Source organism: Phaseolus vulgaris, chromosome 4, assembly GCF_000499845.2.
Source record: "Phaseolus vulgaris cultivar G19833 chromosome 4, P. vulgaris v2.0, whole genome shotgun sequence".
Classification (NCBI taxonomy): Eukaryota; Viridiplantae; Streptophyta; class Magnoliopsida; order Fabales; family Fabaceae; genus Phaseolus; species Phaseolus vulgaris.
Genome location: NC_023756.2, coordinates 15,481,734 through 15,504,623, shown reverse-complemented (window position 1 = coordinate 15,504,623; position 22,890 = coordinate 15,481,734). Strand labels below are relative to the sequence as shown.

General features: G+C 37.2%; 1 long non-coding RNA gene and 1 pseudogene across 1 annotated transcript; one reads left to right on the top strand and one right to left on the bottom strand.

The window, feature by feature from the left end:
- Nucleotides 1–3,330: 3,330 nt before the first annotated feature.
- LOC137836441 (uncharacterized) lies at nt 3,331–4,162 on the top strand. Its single transcript, XR_011085273.1, has 3 exons — nt 3,331–3,590; nt 3,669–3,773; nt 3,848–4,162. It is a non-coding gene; the product is annotated as an uncharacterized lncRNA (long non-coding RNA).
- A 2,407-nt stretch (nt 4,163–6,569) lies between these two features.
- LOC137838344 (uncharacterized) lies at nt 6,570–10,355 on the bottom strand (annotated as a pseudogene).
- Nucleotides 10,356–22,890: the final 12,535 nt, after the last annotated feature.

Sequence of the window (22,890 nt, the reverse complement as noted above, 5' to 3'; positions counted from 1 at the left end):
ATTGTCACATCTTGATGCAACAGTTGTTGCCGGTAGCTATCCGTGGGATCTTACCAAAAATGTTAGACACACCATAACCCGTTTGTGCTCATTCTTCTCTTCCATCTGTTGTAAAGTCATTGATCCCTCAAAACTAGATGAACTTCAAAATGAAATTGTTGTTATCTTGTGTGAATTGGAAATGTTTTTTCCTCCGTCTTTTTTTGACATCATGGTTCATCTAGTGGTGCATCTGGTAAGAAAGGTTAGATTGTGTGGACCAGTGTACTTAAGATGGATGTATCCTATTGAGCGGTATATGAAAATTTTGAAAGGTTATGTGAAAAATCATTATCGTCCAGAGGCTTCAATGATTGAAAGGTACATAGCTGAAGAAAGTATTGAATTTTGTTCAGAGTACATGACAAAAGCAAATCCAATAGGTGTTCCAGCTAATTCATGGCACCACAGGCGTTCTACAACTAAATGTTTACGTGGTGTGAATATTGTAAGCAAATCTCGATCAGAAGTCTTGCAAGCACATTTGTACATATTGAATAACACAGATGAAGTTGTACCTTACATAGAAGCTCATAAAGCCATTGTGAAGGCAAATAACCCAAGACAAGCAGAGAAATGGGTCTTGATGGAACATAATAGAACTTTCATGCCTTGGTTTAAAGATGAGGTGTTCAAGGATTCAACGACATCAGAGACCTTGACTTGGTTGGCTGCTGGATTGAAGTTTGATGTCATCTCATGTACAGCGTACGAAGTGAATAATTGTATATTTTACACGAAGTCCATGGATGAAAAGAGTACAGTTCAAAATTCTGGTGTTACTCTTGAAGCCGAGTCAATGCAGTTTTCGACTTCGAAAGATACAAATCCAGTACTTGGATCAATGGCATACTATGGGTTTATAAAAGAGATATGGGAGATTGACTACACTAAGTTTTCCGTTCCAGTTTTCAAGTGTAAATGGGTTGACAATAAAAGTGGGGTTAAAATTGATGAATCAGGATTCACACTAGTGGACTTTCGAAAGATAGGGTATCGAGATGAGCCATTTATAATGGTTCAACAAGCATCTCAGGTTTTCTATGTGAAAGATCCTACGTCAGAACATTGGTATGTCGTTTTACACGGGAAAAAACAAGGGGAAGCCATAGATGATATTGAATATGGCGAAACTCGTTCATTCACACCAATGATAACTAATAAAGATGACGATGTACTTGATGATGTACATGCAACCCGTAAAGACCACAGTGAAGGAATTTACATATAAACATTCAACCCATATGCAACATGTAAATAAACATTTAGAATTTTTTGTATTATTTTTATATGATTTTAATTCGATTCACATTAACTAATGTTTGTTACCTAATTTTTTTAACAGAGACATGGATGACGACCAGACTCCAAACAGACCTCGATCTGGACGAGGCAATAGAGGACCTACTAGATTGAAGCGTCTTGCATTGAGACGTGCTGCTGGTGAGAAGACACATGTTGATATTGACGTCAACACTGGAGTGGCTTTTGGTCCTAAGGCAGATGAGTTTATGAGCTATCTTGGAGTTGTTTCTCGTGAGAGGCTCTCCATTTTGATTAATTCATGGGATGAGGTTTCAGAGGTTGATCGGAACATGCTATGGGAGGATGTTCTGGTAAGCTTTACATTATTATTGTTATCATATAATGCTTTTTAATATTGATTAATTAATTTTAATTTGATGATGTTATTTTCCAGGCAAACTTTGACATTCCTGATGTGGAACCGCTTCGATCAAAGATATTATCCAATATCGCACTTAAATTTCGTACCTTTAAGTCAAGACTGACTTCGAGATACATTTTTGGCGACCTTAAAGACGAAAATCCATGTTTAAAGTACCAACATATTGATGAAGAGACATGGCGTCTTTTTAGAGAAAGCCGTGAAAATGAGGCTTGGATGGTAAGTGAAGTAACTTTTTTGATTATATAACATTAATAAGTTTATCTTATTTACTTCAGTTTGTTTATTTCAATTATGACAGGATCGTCGGAAGAAAGCTCAAGAGATAGCTTTGAAGAATCTTACCCCGCACGTTATGTCTCGTTCGGGGTATAGAAAACTTGAGCAAACACTGATGGTGGAAAAGGAGAAATCTCAACAGGGGACGTTGTCTGAGAATGTGGAAACAGGGGTCACTTCTCCTCCTTCACCACCTTTTCGCCATGTAAAATGGAAGAGGGCCCGAATTAAGAAGTCGGGTGCACCAAGTTCTGAGCAATCCGGGGTTATAATCGAAAAAATTGTAAGTTATTTTTGTTATTTTCAATTTTTTTAAAGCATTAATTATATTAATGATTGAAAATATGGTTTTTGTGTACTCTTGCAGGATTCCTTGGAATCCGACGGTAAATTTGTTGCTGAAGGTCGTCACGATATCCTGGTTGAAGCAATTGGACGACCTGAACACTCTGGTCGTGTTCGTGCCGCTGGACAAGGGGTCGGAATTAAACTTTATTTTGGAGTTTCAGAACGACAGCCATCCTCCTCCTCCAAGAAGGAAACTCAAATGAAGAGTAAGTTACGTGAAGAAATAATGGAGGAGATGAGAAAGGAGACTGATTTGATGTGGTTGGAGATGAAAAAGGAGAATGATCGAATGCGACAAGAGTTTCTATCGCAACAAGTTTGTGCTGAGCCGATTGAACCCCTTGTTAGTCCCACTCCCAAGAGCACAAAGGGGAGTTGTGCGGCTCCTCCAACATCAGGGGATGATATCAATGGGCAGACAGAGGATTGTGAGCTACTGGTAGTGGGCGGCAAACTTCCTCGGGTGGTGGCACTTGGAAAAGTCTATACAAACGCCACCACCTTACATAACGTTCCTCTCTCCCCTGATGTGGCGAAGGTAACAGTTGAAAAAGTACGATTTCCTGATGCTCGTGTTCCACTACCTTCAGATGAGGTAACCACTGTGGCCGATGCATTTCAGACATTCGTTGCCTGGCCCAGAGAGCTCATTCGATCTATGCCCGAACCTCATGTAATAATTTCGTTTCACTATATTATTTTTTATTTATATTTATATATTACATATAATTTAATACAAATGTTGTTTATCTTGTAGAAACCTTTTCAGCCACCAAGTCCGAAAAAGAAGCGTGAGGTTCCAGTTGACGATCCTATGGCTTCCCTACGTCTCATTGCTAGTCAGATTGGCAATGATCCTTTTCCAGTTCCGTGGGATAATACATTTTTTCAAATCAACACTGAACTGCCACTGATGATTTACAACACAGATTTATCAGAATTTATATATGGGAAACAGGAGCTCAATATAAGTATAATTCAATTTTTTATGATGTAAGTATCTTTACCTATTATTCAATTTACTTTATGTTAAATCATTATTGATTATGCTTTAACTAAAAACTTGTAGGTTTTTGCATAGAGTCTGTATCACTGAGGGGAAAGAAAATATGTATGGATTCGTAGATCCTGCATATACTAATCCCGTTGGACCAAACTCAACTGAGACTCAAGCATACATCACTAACATCCTGGAAAAAGAGGGAAAACAAATTTATTTATGCCCTTATATTAATGAGTAAGTTTAATTGTATGTCATCAATTATTATTATTTCATGTTTTAAATATTTACTAACTCTTTTCAACGATCATATAGGCATCATTGGCAGTTACTTGTCTTATCAATGGTTGATAAGACTGCTGTGTGGTTCTGTTCCCTACACAAGAAGATGCCCACAAAATTTAAGGATATCATTGATACGTAAGTATAGTATAAACTTAACTTTGTATGTTACTAATTAACCATCTACTAACGAGGTTTTTTGTATTAACCAGTTCATGGCGTGGATATAACATCCTAAAAGGTCGATCCAGTTCAAATAATTTGAACTACATAAGAGTAAAGGTTTGTAATTTTTTTCTTTCTCTATTATCATTGTTTATCAATATACTAACATATTACTTTTTATTGAATTATAGTGTAATAAACAACCAGGAAGCTATGAGTGTGGCTATTACATTATGCAATGGATGATTACCATTATAAGACTAGGTGTTAAAACTGGTTGGAAAGAGGTATATGTTAAATCATTTTTATAATTCTTGAACATATATATATCTAGAAACTAATTTATGTCAACTTTGCAATGCAGTTATTCACAGAAGAAACACCATTGAGTGAGGAAGGCATTTCATATGTTAGAGATTCTTGGTCCACATATTTCATTAATTTTTATAACTCTAGCATAGGTAAACAATAGTGGTTTTATTATATGTAATTTGATCACTTGTAAATGTACATTTTGATGATTTCAATTGATCACTACATTTCTGTATTTGTCTGGCTGGGTTTGATCATTATGCAGGTTATTTAAATATATGGTTTCTGCACAAAACAGAGTGTATTTAAAAAAAAAAATCACTATTTACAAATGCGGTCATTTACCAAGACCGCATTTGTAAATAGTGAATTCGCATTTACAAATGCGGTCTTGGTAAATGACCGCATTTGTAAATAGTGATTTATGAATGCGGTCATTTACCAAGACCGCATTCATAAATCCTAAACCCCAAACCCACTCACTAATTCAGAATAATATACAAATGCGGTTACCTAAAATGACCGCATTTGTAAATGTGATTTATGAATGCGGTCATAGGACCGCATTTGTAAATTCCAGATTTACGAATGCGTGCTGATCAAATGCGGTTCTATGACCACATTTGTAAATTGAAAATAGCCGCATTTGTTTTACATATCTGCACTAGTGATAATTGTCAATGACGCCTGTATAACAAATCAGTTAATTAGTTTCTCTTATTTCAATAATTTATTAAAACTTATTTAATAAATAAGAACTTATTCATGGATGTACGGAGCAAAATAAATGTGTTTTCCACCATTCTTTAAGGCAGTGGTGATGTATGTTTGTGTTTCCGACTTCTTGTTTCCAATTGATTAAGTGATTTGAGGGTCTAAAAACCCATATATATTGTGTTTCCCCTCATCAAAGCATAATCCAGAAAGATACCTAAATTTCAATAAGTTAGTACTAATATATTTAATAAATCAAAAGTATAAAGATTTTAAAATTTGAACTTACATCATCCATAATTGCAGAACTGTTATGTTAATCTCTTGATCTCCAGATGAAAGGTCCAACAAATCAGACATGTGAACGTACAACGGTAGATTACTATGCCTTCCAAAAACATTGGCATCCCATGGAACCTCTAAGACGGTTGTATCTAAAGTTGTAGCAACTTCCACCAATGCCGCCAGAGGATCATCAATGGAGACTATTTTCTTCTTTCCCAGAGGCAGATTTGTCTTAGGTTCCTGCTACTCATCAAAACAAAAAAATACTTAAATTAGTTAGAATGTAATATATCTGATATATAATTCTATTAGTATTAGTGCAAATATATACCATAGAGTCTATAGGTCTGACGAGATGTCTAGGCCAGGCAACGAAAGTATGTAATGCCTCTGCTACAATTATGACCTCTGATGTCGGCACAGGAACTGCAAGATCACCATAAAGGACCTTATCCACCGTGACCTTCATGAAATTAGAAGGAAGAGGCACATTGTGTAACATTGTGACCCCTTCATAACACTTACCCAACGCAACTAATCGGGTCAAAGAATTACACTCAACATATAATTCGCATTGGCTAGTTGAGCCAAAGTCATCCCCTGATAGATCAACTGCCGAACAACTCCCTTTAGTGATGACTTTCTTAATAGGAGGCGGAGGTGGTTCATCTTCTACCATAGTAGGTGGTTGTTGTGAGTGTCTTAAACCCTCCCACCGCTTTTTGAACTCCATTTCCATTTGCGCACTAAACTCCTCCATGAAGCTTTCTTTAAGCTCTTGAGTTACCTCAACCTTTAACTGCTCACGTAGTTGTAGTAAATACTCTTGGCTAGGTTCATTGGACAATTGTTCCTTGCTGTGTAATGGAGGTCCAAAGTATGACCGAATCCCAACCCCATATCCAGCTACACGAACACGTCCAGGGTGTTCAGGTCGTCCGAGAGCAACATTAAGAATATCATTGCGACCACATGGTTTAAAAGTCCCCTGTGTTGATTGCTCATTAAGAGAATCCTAAAACAAATGAAAAGAAATTGACAAACTTCAACACATTGAATTTAAAATAACACATTGAAAAGAAATTGTCAAACTTACAATGCGTTCAACTGTTTGTTCTGTAGACTTAGAACTCCATGTCCCTAATGTGTTTATACGGGCACCCTTCCACATCTCATGTCGGAGTGGTGGGGATGAAGGTCTTAAAGAATCTACACTATTCATTTCCTCAATGGAAGTAGAACGTGCTTTAATCTTTTCTTCAAGCATCTTTTGCTCTAAGAACTTATAACCACCACGAGACAATAAGTGTGGGGTATCATTATGTGCCTGATTGGCTTTTGCTTTGTTCCGAACCTCCTATCATAACACTCAAAATTTAGTAATACGTTAATATAAACTATATTCAAGTATAAAGTGATACTAACCTGCCATTTTTCAGTTTGTCGAATATTGACAAACTACTGCCAAGTTTCTTCATCAATGGATGCATATTTTGCACAAGGATTTTCTTCTTTCCTTTTCCCATATATATAATCTGTTGTCAATTTTGTTTTGAACTGACGAAACTTGACACCCACATCTGAAAGAACCTTCGCTTTCAAGGTTTCCACATTCGGGATGTTGTAATGCGTCTACATTGTTTGAAAGAATTAGTTCATAAACAAAAACAAAGTATAAAAGAACTTTAGATTGAGCAAAGTAAAAACAGTTACATACCAGAATATCTTGCCAAATCATGTTTTTCTCGTGGTCAGTCACGTGATCCCAGGACTGAGTTAAGATAGAGATCCTTTCATGAGATAGTACTCCGAGATAACTCCTATATTTCTTTGCATGTTGCCCAGTGGGCACACTAGTGTGGATATCAATAGACAAAGGTATTTTTTCATCTTTATTTATCTTCTTAAACATATTCTTTAATCTTGTAGGTCCTCTACCAGTTTTTGAATGGGAAACTTTATCATCTGCCATGTTCCTGTTATCAAAAAAATATGATAAGCATCAAGAATATGAAATATAATTAAAATGAAATATATTGTAAAACTAAACATGAATCACATGTACATACAAATATATATTCCTTCATCATGATCATTTCGAGTTGCATGTACAACATCAGCAACATCCTCGTACTCTTTATTAATGGTCGTTCTTGTAAGTGATTCAATCTCACAAATGTCATTGTTTGTATCTTCTGGGTCATTATGTTGTTTTTTTCCATGTAGCACAACAGACCAGTGGTCAGACGTAGGATCTTGGATATAGAAAACTTGGAAAGCTTGATCTGCCATTATAAATGGTTCGTCATGATAACCTATCTTTCGAAAGTCAACCAAAGTCATTTCTGATTCATCAACTTTGACACCAGTCTTATTGTCAACCCACTTGCATTTGAAAACAGGTACAGTAAACTTGGTATAATTAACTTCCCAAATCTCTACTATGACACCATAATAAGGCATTGATCCCACAACAGGATTTTGATCCTTTGCAGTTGAAAACTGCATAGACTCTGCCTCCAAGGTGACTCCGCTATTTTGCACTGTACTCCTATCATCTTGAGACTTTGTGTAAAACAACCAACCATTTACTTCATAGCCAGAACAACATAAAACATCAAATTTGAGACCGCTTGCAAGCCATGTTAATGTTTCAGATGCTGATGGATCATTCATTATTTGTTGCTTAAACCATGACATGAAAGTTTTGTTATGCTCAATTAACACCCATTTTTCTGATTGTCTTGGATTTTTATATTTGACAATGTCTTTGTGTGTATCTAAGTATGGTAACACCTCATCAGTGTTATTCAAGATATACAAGTGTGCTTGCAGAACCTCTTCTCTAGATTTGCTTATGACATGTACACCTCTTGAAGATTTACTTATGAATCTACGAGAGTGCCAACCTTTTTCAGGAACTCCTATACATTTGGCTTTTGACATGTACTCGGAACAAAACTCAATAGATTCTTCTGAAATGTATCTTTCAATAATGGAAGCTTCTGGACGACATTTATTCTTCATATATCCCTTCAAAATCTTCATGTATCGTTCAACTGGATACATCCATCGCATATAAACTGGCCCACACAATCTGATTTCTCTTACAAGATGAACAACCAAGTGTACCATAATATCAAAAAAAGATGGAGGAAAAAACATCTCGAGTTGACACAAGATAACAATTATTTCTTCTTCAAGTTCATCCAACTTCTGAGAGTCAATCTCTTTACTACATATGGAATTGAAAAATGAACATAGTCGAGTGATTGTATGCCTAACATTTTTGGGCAAGATTCCACGAATAGCCACCGGTAGTAATTGTTGCATTAGAACGTGACAATCATGTGACTTTAAGCCAATTAGTTTCAAATCATTCATAGATACAAGACTTTTCACATTTGAAGAGTAGCCTTGTGGTACCTTAACACCTTTAAGACATTCACAAAAACTTGTTTTCTCTTTCTTTGACAAAGTGTAACACGCTGCAGGCAAGTATGTACGTTTACCAACTTCTCTCAGTGCCAATTCCTCTCGTATATTCATTTTAATCAAATCCAGACGTGCATTCACACCATCCTTTGTTTTGCCTTTAATGTTTAGAAGTGTTCCTATTAGACTGTCACACACATTCTTCTCTACATGCATTACATCTAGACAGTGTCTAACATCTAACTTACACCAATACGGAAGATCAAAAAAGATTGATCTCTTCTTCCATATTTCACTCACAGTTTGCTTCTTCTTCATTTTTCCAAAAGTCACATTAACATTTTTTATTTTTTCATAAATTTCAACACCACTTAAGGGAGTGGGACAAATGTCATGTTCTTGGTATCCGTTAAAAGCTTTTTTCAATCGACGATACGGATGATATTTCTTTAGAAATCTACGATGCCCAAGATACACAGTTTTTCTTCCATGTTTCAACTGCTCATAAGATGTCTTGTCTTGACATATTGGACATGCTCTATGGCCTTTCACACTATAACCTGACAAGTTCCCATATGCATGGAAGTCATTGATAGTACAAAACAACATCGCATGCAATCAGAAAGATTCATTTTTAAACGCGTCAAACACATCAACCCCTTCATTCCACAATAATTTCAAATCTTCAATCAATGGATTAAGATAAACATCTATGTCATTTCCAGGTTGTTTTGGACCAGAGATCATCATAGATAACATCATGTATTTGCGCTTCATACACAAAGCAGGAGGTAAGTTGTTAATCACTAACAAAACGGGCCATGAACTATGATTACTACTTAAATTTCCAAAGGGATTCATTCCATCAGTTGCCAATCCAAGTCTTAAGTTTCTTGATTCTTTTCCAAATTCAGGAAATTCTTTATCAATATTCTTCCATTGCAAAGAATCAGCAGGATGACGAAGTAATCCATCACATTTTCTATTATCTGCATGCCACCTAAGGTTTTTAGCGTCATCTGCATTTGCAAACAAACGCTTAAGCCTTGGAATTATTGGAAGATACCAAACAACCTTAGCAGGAGGACCTTCCTTTGTCAATTCATCAATTTCATCATTCTGGCCAACCTTAACCTTATAATGTGACAAACCACACCTGGGACATCTTCTTAAATCTTCATACTCATTTCTGTATAAAATACAATCGTTAGGACATGGATGTATTTTTCTATACTCCATACCCATTGGACAAAGTATTTTTTTTGCCTCATAATTTCGATTGGGCAAGGTATTTCCTTCTGGAAGCATGTCCTTAAGCAATTGAAGCAATTCTGTAAAACTTTTGTCGGTCCATCCATTCATTGCCTTCAAATTCATCAACCTTAACACTGCTGATAATCGTGTGAAGTTAGTTGAACCAGGATACAAAGGAGTCTCTGCATCATTAGACATATTTTCAAAAACTGCATTAGCAAATGATTCTGCTCCCACATCACGAATCATGTCTTCTAATCTATCATCCATTGAGAAATGAACTTCCTCTGAAGCTCCGCGCACACTTGGCAAGTCTAACACTTCACCATGCCATGTCCATGTCGTATAAATTTTCAAAAATCCATCACACCAAAGATGTTCTCTAATTTCGGAAACACTCAATATCCTTCCATTCAAACAATTGACACAAGGACACCTTATTCTTACTCCATTATGATTACTAATGGCATTATGTTGCGCAAACTGTAAGAATTCGTCAACCCCTTTTTCGTAAGCATCATTTATCCTTGGTGTATTAATCCAACTCCGATCCATAAAATTGGTAAACTAAGAAAATCTATATCAAAATTTGCGAAAGTCAAACACCTCGAACTCAAAATCAATGTATTCAATATAATCAAATGTACTATCTAATTCATTATAAAACTAAATCAAAATTGTCGAAGGTCGGACACCTCCAGACTCAGAATCAGTACGTTCAATATGTAAAAACAATATCTAAATATTAAAAACTAAATCAAAATTGCCGAAGGTTGGACACCTTCGGACTCAGAATCAGTATGTTCAATAGGTAAAAACAATATCTAATATAAATCAAAATTGCCGAAGGTCGGACACCTCCGGACTCAGAATCAGTACGTTCAATAGATAAAAACAATATCTAATATAAAATAAAATTTAATATATTAATAAAAAATTACTAACTTGGAAATGGAGCAAAATAAATGTAGCAGAAAAGTTCCCGCCTTTACGTGGGAATGTTGGCGTGGAGGCTTACAAGCAAGGGACTAAGCGGAAAGGCGGAGGCCACGGAGCAAAGCACGGCGACGGTGAGAGAAACGACCTTACACGCACTAACGGGGCGAGGCGCGGCGGTGGCGAGGCACGACGGTGGTGAGTCGCAGCGGTTAGGAGTCGCGGTGGTTGCGAAGCGCGGTGGTGGCAGGCGCGACGTCCGATAGTGACCAGGCACGGAGTTCTGCAATGCCGAGGCGCAGCGGTGCGGGGGAGACGACGTGTGCAGAGGGAACGGCGGAGGTGACCCACCACGGCGTAGGGCTTCGCAGTGATGGGCTCAGGGGCGGCGGGCTACGACAAGGCTGTGAGGAGTGTGGAAGAAAGCAAAAGAGCGAAGAAGAGTGCTGGAGAAGAAGTGGGAATGAAAGTGTTGGGCGGCAATTGAAAAAAAAAGGGAAGCAAAGAAAGACGGTTCCCTAAGGAACCGTCGTCATAAGTCCCCTGATGTGCTTTTAAAGACGGTTCCTGATGGAACCGTCGTTATATGTCCCCCTGATGCACTTTTAAAGACTGTTCCAGATGGAACCGTCGTTATATCTTGCTTTCATTTACAAAATTGCCACCATGCTTTTTATAACGATGGTTATTTTTAAACCGTCTTTGTTTAGAGTCGTTAATGAAGCTTTTTGTACTAGTGTGTCCATATTTCAACCTCTGCTTTTCTTAGTCTATATAGGGTTCCCTCCTCCTTCAATAATTTGACAATATTGTTTTCAAATGAGTTTGCGTTGTTGCATCCTGTGTTTGATGTTGATCATATTTTTTGTAGACTAAAAAGTAAAATAGAAAATGGCTTGTGAGTATTTAATTACATGAGGGTATCTGAATAAGATTAGGCATGATTAATTCATTGACAAAGACTGAATAAACAAGTAGTCCAAGTTGTGTAGCATCGTGACTTGTGAGTGGCTTGTTATTTTAAGACAAGGGTGAATTGGATCTTAGTTCGTTCTCATGTCCAGCACTTAACTCTGTTCAAGTGATTAGGTGGCGAGGAGGGAGCTCTAAAGTTGGAATCCAGTGGTGTTTCCTATATACAGTTGAGGGTATGGAAGCAAGGATATATATTAACATAGTTTGAGGTCTGGTGGAGGAGCTGGTTTGATGTGTTGATGTGGGAACTGGTGAAGGAAGCTAAACACTGATCAAATCTTTTTGTAATAGAGGCTTTGAGTTATTCAACTCAGGGGATTGTTTTGATTCTGAAAAGACCAACACGTTTATTTGGATGATGTCTTGCGCAAAGAAAAAGCAGCTCAGCTTAGTTATTTAAACTGGAGACTAAAAGATTTAGCTTGGTGATGAGCATCCAGGGCACTTACTCTTTTTCATATGGAGCTGTCATGGAGGAAATGGAAAGTTTCATCAGGATTTACTATAGTCTCTGCATTAATCAAATTTTTATTGTGTTGTACAGTTTTAGTAAAGTACAGTAATTAATAAATGAAAATATTGAACCATAGAGTCTGTGTTGTTGCTCTTCATGATAGATGAAGTGCGTTCATTCTTACAATGTATACCTTAAAAATCATATTAAGTTTTTTATTGGTTGAAATTTTAATTTTTTTTTTCGTTTTTTTATTTCACAAAAATTAATGCAATATACTTCCTAATTTATCTTTCACTGCCTGAAATATAAAATAGAATAGGAGGAAAGGTAGGTATACAATGAGTTATGTTCTTTGTATAAAAAAAAATTAACAACACGTTTTCTATTTTTTTGTTCTTCTCGTTTTTTTCCTCTTATTTATATGTTGAAAAAATAACTGTAGAGAATGAATCAACAAGTAATATTCTTGTTCAATAAAGAATCACCCATTAGAGCACAATGTTTGTAATGCTATTGTAAGGTCACGTCACCAAGATCAGGGCAACTATTTAAGCTTGCATGTCTCTCAACAATTTCACTACATAACTGCAATTCATGATTTGTTACGAAATTTAATATACTAAAGTTATGACTCTTTAATCACGAGTTCATAAAGCCACGGGCTTCCAAGTAGGGAACTTATTCGGAAGTTGGTCGAGCACATAAAAAAATTGTTTATCTTAAGGAGTTATGGAAGACCTCGACCAGGAAACATATATGGTTGGTGATTTGGTCCAATGAAAAGGAAATTTGTATTTTCCTTCAGAGTCATGGAAAAAGGTTTCCCATCCGGTTCAACAAAAACTTTGAAGTACCTCTCCTTGAAATGTTTATAGGACGAGATGTAGGGAGCACAACAAATACATCTCGGTCTGCTTGTTAAAGACAACTAACTCACTGGAGTACTCGGTTAAGAATTATAATAGAACAGGAAGGATTGAGGGGTCGGTTTCAATACAAAAAATATCACATATTACCCTAAAAGCTTGAAGAGCCGCCCAAGAATTAGGATGTAATTGGTGGGAGCAATTGGTGGGAGGAACATTAAGGATTTGAAGGACCCCCCATCATAAATTCATCAAAAGGAAGGGTGACATGAAAATCGTTAAAAAAGGTAATATATACAAAGAAGAAGTATTGTGGAGCGTTCTCTCGACCGTGACAGACTCGGTCGGTGTGGCTGTAACTATTGGCTACAACCGCGTCTGATAGGGCGTCAGGTTTCAAAATAGATATTTTAGACAAAAAAACATCTAAATTCGTAGGACCCCTAAAACAAGTAGGGACGTCCAAGACGCATGGATCAACCCACTCGTAGTCCGGACCATCAGACGCGAGGTCGACCGCATGGTGTGAACCACTCACGTCTCTCAAATCACCAGATGCGGAGTGAGTGTGCTCAGAAGACTTAGAACTCAAAAGAACTTTAGAAGATCTAGTAAGAGAAGCCATTACTAACCTTAATGAAGGAACTAGCGAAAGGAAGAAATTTAAACAGAGACTCAGCACTCGTACCACGCTTGATCAACTTAGAGACAAAAGAAAAACAGTAAACGTTGCAAGGTCATCTCGTTTTCTATTTATAGAATAGCGGTGAAGAGAGAGAATAAGACATTCACTCCTCGGCACCATTAGATCTCTTATCATCCAAGGGCGCGTAGTGCTCGACATATGAAGCGACACGGTTTATCAACTGTCAGATCCTTTCATCAAACAATATATGACCCAAACAGCAGGTTCAAACGATGTGCGTCACATCCCTGACAAGTGCATTTAATGTTCCAGTCACATCTCACCTCGGGGTGCCCAACAGTCATTTATCGACTCTTCAAAAACTAACGTTCCTCGAGCCTGGGAGGCCACTGTACTGGTCGGTACCAGACGAATCAGTCACTCGACATCGGTGACCGACCGATGATAACTTTTTACAACAAGTGCACCGCTTTGTCAGAAGTAATAATTGTCCCTAAGGACGGATATCGATCCCACAAGGAACAGTGAATTATCAAGTACAATAATCGCTAAATATAGAACAAAACAATTAAAAGTGGTTGTGTTGGCGATGATCAATAAGAAAACAGACAAAGAATTGATTGCTTCAAGTTGGAAAAATAGGGATTAGGTTTCATCTCTCTCACTCTCATGTATTTTGATTAGTATGTCAATATTAAGTTTTTTTATTGAAATTGATGCCCGTATAAAAATCATTTATATCGATTCCTCGCATATAAAATCCTTAAGAATGTTCCCTAAATATCGATCTCTTGCATAATTATAAGAACAACTTAAAACGAAGCTCAGACGTTAATAGCAATTAACATTTCAAGTCTATTCCTAGAACTCAAATATGTTAAGTATTGTTGTTTAGGTCAGAATCCTAAAAATACTTTCGAGTCAGATTTAAGATTCTTAATTTGTCACAGAAAATTAAAAGTAAAAAAATAATACCAATAATCAATCAAGAACTGAATATTTTAATATAAGATATCACCTCAATATATAAGTGTTCGAGCAAATTACTCTCAATCCCAAAGGGTAGAATTAGTCACGCATACTTCTAGCACCTTCCATTCTCCCAATTGGGTTACAATTCACTCTATGGTATTTTCCTCTCAATCTGGTACCCTAGGGTTGAGCCTCTAGCTCCCTATTTATCCTAGTTTTCTAGGGTTAGGTCGCTTCCTGCGTCGCACTAATGGGCTAAGCGATAAAACATAAAAAAAGCCCAATCTTTCTTTGCATCTTTTTCCATTCTAAGACCTTCCAGCTTTCTCTTTTTAGTTCAAATTATTCTCCTTTTCTCCAAATCTTCATTCCTCCCTAGAAATCTGCAATTAACACCAAATTTGGAAATAAAATGCTCTTATTCAAATAAAACTCATAAAAAATATAAAAAGGTATTGATCCGGTCGGTCATCGGTAGTTGGTGACATCAGCAAAAGATAGCCACGTGGACCGTTCTTAGTGGAACACGTGGGCCAGGGAAGCAGATGAGTCATTGAGAACGTCACCCAGGGGGTGATCGGTCATCAGGGGATGGCGGTCAGAGAGGATGCGCGATCAGCGCGTAGATAAGCGCCTGGAAGCAGAAGGCGTGGCGCTCTGGTGCACCGATCGGTCATCTGGTGTGAGCGATGGTCATCGGGTTTTCGTGTTGCACGTAGTTAAGCTGGAAACGAAGGATGTTTCCCAGCGAGAGCGTTGCATACGAGCCTTGTGTGGCAGAGTGTCAGAGAAAGGAGGAGTTATGTGCTTTGTGGTGTCATGCACGAGAGTGGCCTAAGAGAGCTAGTAAGCCAGTCGGTGGTTGGTGCTCTCTTAGCCCATAACGTGCATGGCGCAAAGCAGAGGTGATCGTTCACACAGTAGGGGATGCCTGGTGCGTGCGCTTAGCCAAGCCACACTTGGTACTCACACTGAGGTTGCACGAGACACCTAGTGGGAGAAACACGCCTAAGTTATCCGTGCATGGAGTAACTTGGTGGGAGAAAAAGGCAGTTATAAGGAAAAGAAAGGCAAGACAAAAAAGGGCCTACATAGCTTGGGATGAAAATGAGATATCATCATCAAGTTCTTCATCAAGTGAAGATGAGAAAGCAAACATCTGCTTGGTTGTTGAAAATGATGATGAATCTTGCAGCTCAAGTGAGGTAAGTTCATGTGCTTCCTTAAATGAACAAAATTACAGTGAATTACTTGATGCTTTTCAAGAAACACATGATGAAGCTAATAGATTGGTTCTTTCAAACAACCGATTGAAAGATCTTAACAGTTAGCTTGAAAAGAGAGTTAAATCACTTGAAGAAGATCTGGAAAAAGCAAAAAGTGATTTTGAAAAATTAGAAATACATTTCAAAAACTCTTCTTGCAAGTGTGATACTCTTATTTGTGAAAATTGTGAAAACCTTGAAAAGAAAGTGCACTATCTTGTAAGTACTGTGGATAAGCTTTCGAAAGGAAAATCTAATTTTGAGAATGTCTTGGCATCTCAAAACTGTGTTTTTGGAAGGGCTGGTTTAGGCTTTAATCCACAAAACAAACAAGATAAGTTTTCAAAAAGTTTTTCAAGAAAGCCAAAAAAACAACCGATTGTTAAGACGAAATAACCGGTTGTTACATGCCTTTACTGCATAAAGAAAGGCCACTCTGTTAGGTTCTGCAAAATAAGGAAATATTCAGTTCCAAGAGGTTTTATGAAGTGGATTCCTACGGGATTTGAAGTTTCGAACTGCAATGAAAAGCCAAAAGGACCCAAATTTGTAAGGGGACCAAATCTTGTTGCTTGAAATCTTTTTATGCAGGAAAACTAAAGAAAAAGGAGGGACTGAGTCATCTGATCAAGTTCTTGAAGAAAAAGACAGTCATTGAAGTTGAATCAATGCTATGCAAAAGACCTCAACAGTGAAAAGAGGCTTCTTGATCATAAAACACGTGGCTCATGGAAGATTTAACATAAGGATAAGACTTTCCTTTATTTGTTCTTAATTAGTGTTGTAAAAGTCCTCTCTCCTGGTTAAAAATATTTTTAATACGCTTAGTATCATCTGCTTTGAACTCTTTCTGCTCATGGTTAAAATTCAAAAACAAGTTTTAACTGCTGCAGAAAAACAACCGATTGTTTTGAGTCTGACAACACTGTGAAGAAATCTTTTTAATTGCTATTTTGAATTTCTATCCGTTGCAGATCAATTCAAAGAGAGAATCTTGGTCAAAGAATCTGTGTTGAAAGCTGATCATGTTCAGAGAGAAGTTACAACAGTCATAAAGAAAAATATTCCAAAATCTTGGAAATTCAAGAGCCTTAATGACTAGTCAAAGATCACATGTGAAGACCATGTGATTCTCAGCTTTTTCTGACATTTTCTGTGCAGAGCAGAGTCAAATCCTCTCTCTCTGAAAATCAGGTACCCACTAAATAAAATTGAATGCTAATTGATTCTTTTTCTGCTATAAAATCTGGTGCAGCTGATCTCTTTCACAAGAACAACCAATTGCAACATCTCTTGCAAAAAATCTATGAAGTGAGCTCTTCTCTGTTTTATTCTCTGCCATCATGGAATCCACTCCTCCCACCTCAAAGAGAGTCAAATCCAGGGCTGTAAGGTCTGGAGGAAGGGTAGAAGGCTGGTTTTCTGAGACAATGATCTGATTGAGAAGTATAGGTATGAAACAAGTATCAAGAAGATAAACAACCCCAAGGTTGTATGCTTTGATTGGCTGAAAAGTCAAAAGCTTGATAATGTGAGAAGGCTGCTCAAGGATCAATCTCTCAGAAAGTTCCTGGAGATGAAGGGAAACATATATCCAGATTTGGTGAGGGTGTTCTACACAAATCTAAAGTTTGAGGGAAACAATCTAGTTTCTCATGTGAAAGGTGTAGAAATGGAGATAACTCATGAAGTATGGACTGCTGTTGTTGGTCTCAAGTTCTCTGCCCTTAGAATCAACAAAGGAAATCTTGGAGTAGTGGAGGATTTTAACAAAATCCAATACTACAAGAGTTGCTTGAAGAATCAACATGCTCAAGTGAGAACATGCTCGGTTGGAGGTCTAAAGCTTGATGAAAGATTGCTTGCTCTCATTGGGACTTGGATTCTAACTCCAAGGGGGAGTAATCATTCTGTTCTTACTGAGGAAGATCTGGTATATATTTTCTGCATCATGAAGAAGATCAAAATCAATTGGATTCACATCATCAAAGAGCACATGCAAAAGGCTATGAGGTTAAGTGACTATCACTATCCATATGCTGTTTTAGTATCTAAATTTCTACTCTATTTTGAAGTAAACCTTGCAGATGAAACTTCTGAGTTGGTCAAGTCAACTCAAGAGTTGAACAATGGATCACTCAGCAAGATGGGTTTTACCAAAGTAGGTGGAAAATAGATTAGTAAGGATGGTGACCTTGGTGCCTCATCTAGTGGTGCTGCTGATCTTGAACAAGATGAACCTTCTGATATGGATGTTCAATATGAAGATCCACCTGAAGATTATCAAGATGCTGGACCAAGTGCTGGTGCTGGAAATCAAGAAGAAAGGATGCAAACCATGTCGCCTTTTGAAAGTTTAATGATGAATAGGCTTGATAGCTTCACTGAAAATCAAAGAAGTCTTCATGATCTCTGTGTTAGTAATTTCCAGAGGATTGACACCAGGTTTGACAACATGGATGCAAGATTCATGACTCTAGATGAACAGATTGAAGCTATCCAGAACCAAATCTTTGATCTTCAGTTTGCTGATGATGAAGAATGAAGGAAAAACAACCGATTGGTGTATTGAAACAATCGATTGTTTTTGGTGCTTATATCTGGTTTTTAAATTTTCTTTCTTTCTGCTGTTGCTGCTTTAATTCTAATGTAATCAAAACAATATCTTGTTTTATTTCTTCTCATTGTCTATTTGTGAAGACAAATAGGGGGAGATATATGTTGTGTTTAAGTTTCTGTTTCTTAGTTGATAAAACAGTTTGGATGAGTAATATTTTCTGATATTTAACTCTGAAGTTTATTACTGTTTATCTGTGCTAACCAAATATCAGAAGTTCTATGCTTTGTTCAAAACTGTATCTTGCAGGAACTGCTTCAGATTCAATCAAGTACAACACAAGCATCAGAGATTTGTCTTCATCAAATAGGGGGAGATTGTTGAACCAAGTGGTGTTCAAGCTTTGAAGAATCCAAACCCTTTGAAGGATGTTGAAGCCTTGGCTGTGCTTGGTGTTGTTGTGCTGGTTTAGTATAGTTTTGGGGTAGTTTGTGTATTGTAATCCACCCCTTGATCGAATCTAAAGCAATAAGCATCTCAATCTTTGTGAAAGTAAACTGTTTTCAAACTAAGTTAAAACAACCGATTGTTTTGTCGAAACAACCGATTGTTTATACTTAGATGTTTTGAGAAAAAGATTAAAAACTGTTTTTAAAATGGTTGAACTGTTAAGAACCAAAATAACCGATTGATTCGAAGAAACAACCGATTGTTTGTTTTGGGACCATAACAGAAAAACTGTTTTATCTTTGACTGAGCTTTAAATGATTTAACTGCTTACGCTCCAGTCATTAAATGCTTTGACCAATCTTTTAATGCAATTTAAGAGTTTGTTAAGATTTGATAACAAACTACATCTATGAATAAATTCAGAAAAACAGATTTGAGAATCAATCTTTGATAAGTTTTAGCTAAGAGTTTTTGAGTTTTTCAAAGAGCTGAGATTGCTGAAAGTTTGTGATTGATAAAAGTTGTGGAATAGGATTCTGCTTGTATTGATTTCAGATTATCTTCTGTAACAAGTTTAATCCTTGTACTTTGTGAAAAAAGTTTCGTTTCTGTGTTTACTGAGATTGGCTGTGTGTTCTTGAGGGGATCAAGATCAACAATCTTGGTGTTGGTGTGTTGGCCAAGAAGAGTGTGTATCTTGAGGTGTTCAAGGTCATTCTCTTGGTTGTTGTGTAAGTGATCAAGTTGTGATTGCTTAATGGATTTCCTCAGGGTTTCTGAGAAGACTGGATGTAGCTCTGGATTTGGAGTGAACCAGTATAAACATCTGTGTGCAATCTCTCTATCCTTAACTCTTTAATTTCAGTTTTGTTTGTTGTTTGCTGGTATAAACAACCGATTGTTTTTCTGGTACTGCTGTTTTGTTTGCTGTTTTTGGTAAACTGAATTTCTTATCAATTGTTTCTTGAGATAAATTCATTCTTGTTTTAAAAGTTTGCGAAAATCTTCTTTAAACAATTCACCCCCCTCTAGTTTAAAGCCATCCATTCTAACAGATCATTCTAGTTGATTTTGGAAGCATCATACAAGACATCTATCCGAAAAATAGTATAAAGTAGAATAAGATTTTGGACCTTATATTTTGGGCAAAGTAGAATAGGATTTTGGACCTTAAGTTTTTCATTTTAGGCCAAGTTGGACCTTGGTACAAGACTCCACATGGCGCCAGCTCATAAGCTACAAGTAGGCGTCTCTTCCACTCTCCCACTCTTGACTCTCTAAGTTCCATTGCCACTTGTCTTCTTCTCAAAGGCGCCTCCTTCTTTGACTCTTCAAGTCATTGGTGCCATGTGTCATCTCCTTATTTCTTGAAGCAAGGATTTCCACATGCCATCATGCAAATGGAGGGATTTTAAGAAGCCTAAAAGACCAGTGCTCCATGTCATTCTATGAATGGAGAGGGTTTAGGAACTTAGGAGTCCTTTTTAGGAGACTTAAGCACTAAGTGTGCTTACTTTGTAATAACAAACTATGAATGAGTATTGAATTGCTATCCATTTGGTGTTTGCATTCCTCTCTTAGTCTCTCTTATATCTTATTCTCCCTCTCTTAGTTGAGAAGCCTAGAAAAATAGCTAGAAAATTGGCCTAACCTCTTTCTTAGCACTATTCTCCTTCCATTGCTCACAGATTCTGATGTGAGTTGATTTTAGGTTGATTCATTAGGTGACACTTTTTATAATTAGGACTAGTAATTCTTAAGCAATTAAGGGGAGAAGTCTAAGGAAAAACACAAGTATAGGTGAATATGAATGACAATTAATGGTGCGGAATTAAGAACACAAGGCAATTCAAATGAACCGATTAGAAACATAATTAAAGACAATTGAACCAATTAGAATCATCAAACAAAGCAAAACAACCGATTGGAATCAAGAACACATGAACAAAACATATTTAGAAATTGACATGGAATGGAAATGGAATTGGAAGATGAAGGATAGGAAAACTTATGTGGTTGAAGTTAGGGAAGAAGGTTCACGCCACTTGGAAGGTGAATAGTTTCCAAGATAAGTGAGGTTGCCGCCACTTGGGAGCTCCTAAACACTCATAAGAAAAGATTAAGCTAGGAGAAACAAGTCTCACTAATTCTCACACAAATTGTGTATAGTAACTTTACTTCAATTTCAATGTGATTTTACATGAACCAAGCACCCCTATTTATAGTATTAGAGGTTTGGTTTTCACCAAAGAAATAGGTGGGAAATTCAAATGAAAACCAATTGAAAATGCTGCCTAAAAACAGGTCACATGGAAGGTGTGACTTTACTACTTCTTCTCATAAGCCCTAAACTCCTATCCACACCTCCCTTTTATGTTCTATTTAAAACTACTCTAAAGAAATTACAAAAAGAGACATCAATTGATGCTCATATCCTAATGCTTGTGCCCTGCTCCAAGTAATCCTCTGAGGCATGGTGGATGATGTAATCATGGGTTGGGCTTGGGCCTCGAATTGGGCTTGGGCCTCAGGTTTCCTCTCTCCTTGGTCCTCATCATGCTCCCCGGGTGAGAGAGAATTCGTCCACGAATTTGGAAGACCTGCAGAGAAAGGAGTTAGATCACTGATATTAAAAGAATGACTACCAAGGTATGTATCAGGCATATCTAACTCATAGGCATTATCATTAATCCTTTTGATGACTTGGAAAGGACCATCACCACGTGGCATAAGTTTGGACTTCCTTTGAGTAGGCAATCTATCCTCCCTCAAGTGTAGCCAAACCCAATCCCCGAGTTCAAAGATTAATGCCTTGCGCCTTTTGTTGGCAAGTTCAACAGATCTTTCTTTCAATTTGCAACTTGATGTGATGGTGCAAGTCTTTAATAAAAGAAGCTTTTTCAAAACCATCCTTGCACAACACCTCATCAAGTACAGGAATTGGAAGAAGGTCAAGAGGTGTGAGGGGATTGAACCCATAAACAACCTCAAAACGGATTTGCACATGTGTGGCCAAAAGAAATGTTCATGCAATGTATCTAAAGCTTTAGCTACCCCAAAGTGTCCTAAGCCCTCCCTTATGTGCTTCTCTAACAAGAGATTTTCTTAAAGATCCTTGGGGAACACAAAGTCTTTTTCCTTTGAAAAGGAAACCATCATGTATGAAAGAGTCTTTGTGTCCTCCTTTAGAACAATCTTGATAGATAAGAGAGAAATCAAGGTCATCTTTATAGATTTCTTTTATGTGATCAAAACCTAAGTATTGAACATCCAAAACATTTAGCAAGGTATATCGTCTAGAAAGAGCATCCGCAAACCACATTTATTTTACCTTGTTTTTGTTTGATCACATAAGGAAATTGCTCAAGGTACTCCACCCACTTGGCATGTCTCTTGTTAAGCTTGCTTTCGCTTTTCAAATATTTAAGGGATTCATGATCACTATGTATCACAAATTCCTTTGGAAAAAGATAGTGTTGCCAATTTTGCAAGGCTCTTACAAGAGCATAAAGTTCTTTATCATAAGTGGAGTAGTTGAGATGACTCCCCTTGAGTTTCTCACTAAAATAAGCTATGGGGTGGCCCTCTTGAAGGAGAACAACATCACATTCTATTTCAAATGTTTTAGTAAAGTTAGCAAGGGCTAAAATGGGGGCCTTAGTCAATTTTTCCTTCAAAGTTTCAAAGGCTTGAATTTAGTCTTGTCCCCACTTGAATACCACATCCTTCTTTACTATAGCATTTAGAGGTGCGGCAATGGTACTAAAGTTTTGCACAAACCGCCTATAAAAACTAGCAAGTCCATGAAAACTTCGTACCTCATCAACATTGGTGGGTGTTGGCCAATGTTGAATTGCTGCAACGTTTTCTTTATCGACATGCACCCCTTTTGAACTTACAACAAACCCTAGGAAGTCTATATGATCTAGTGCAAACATACACTTAGCATGATTAGCATACAAACTC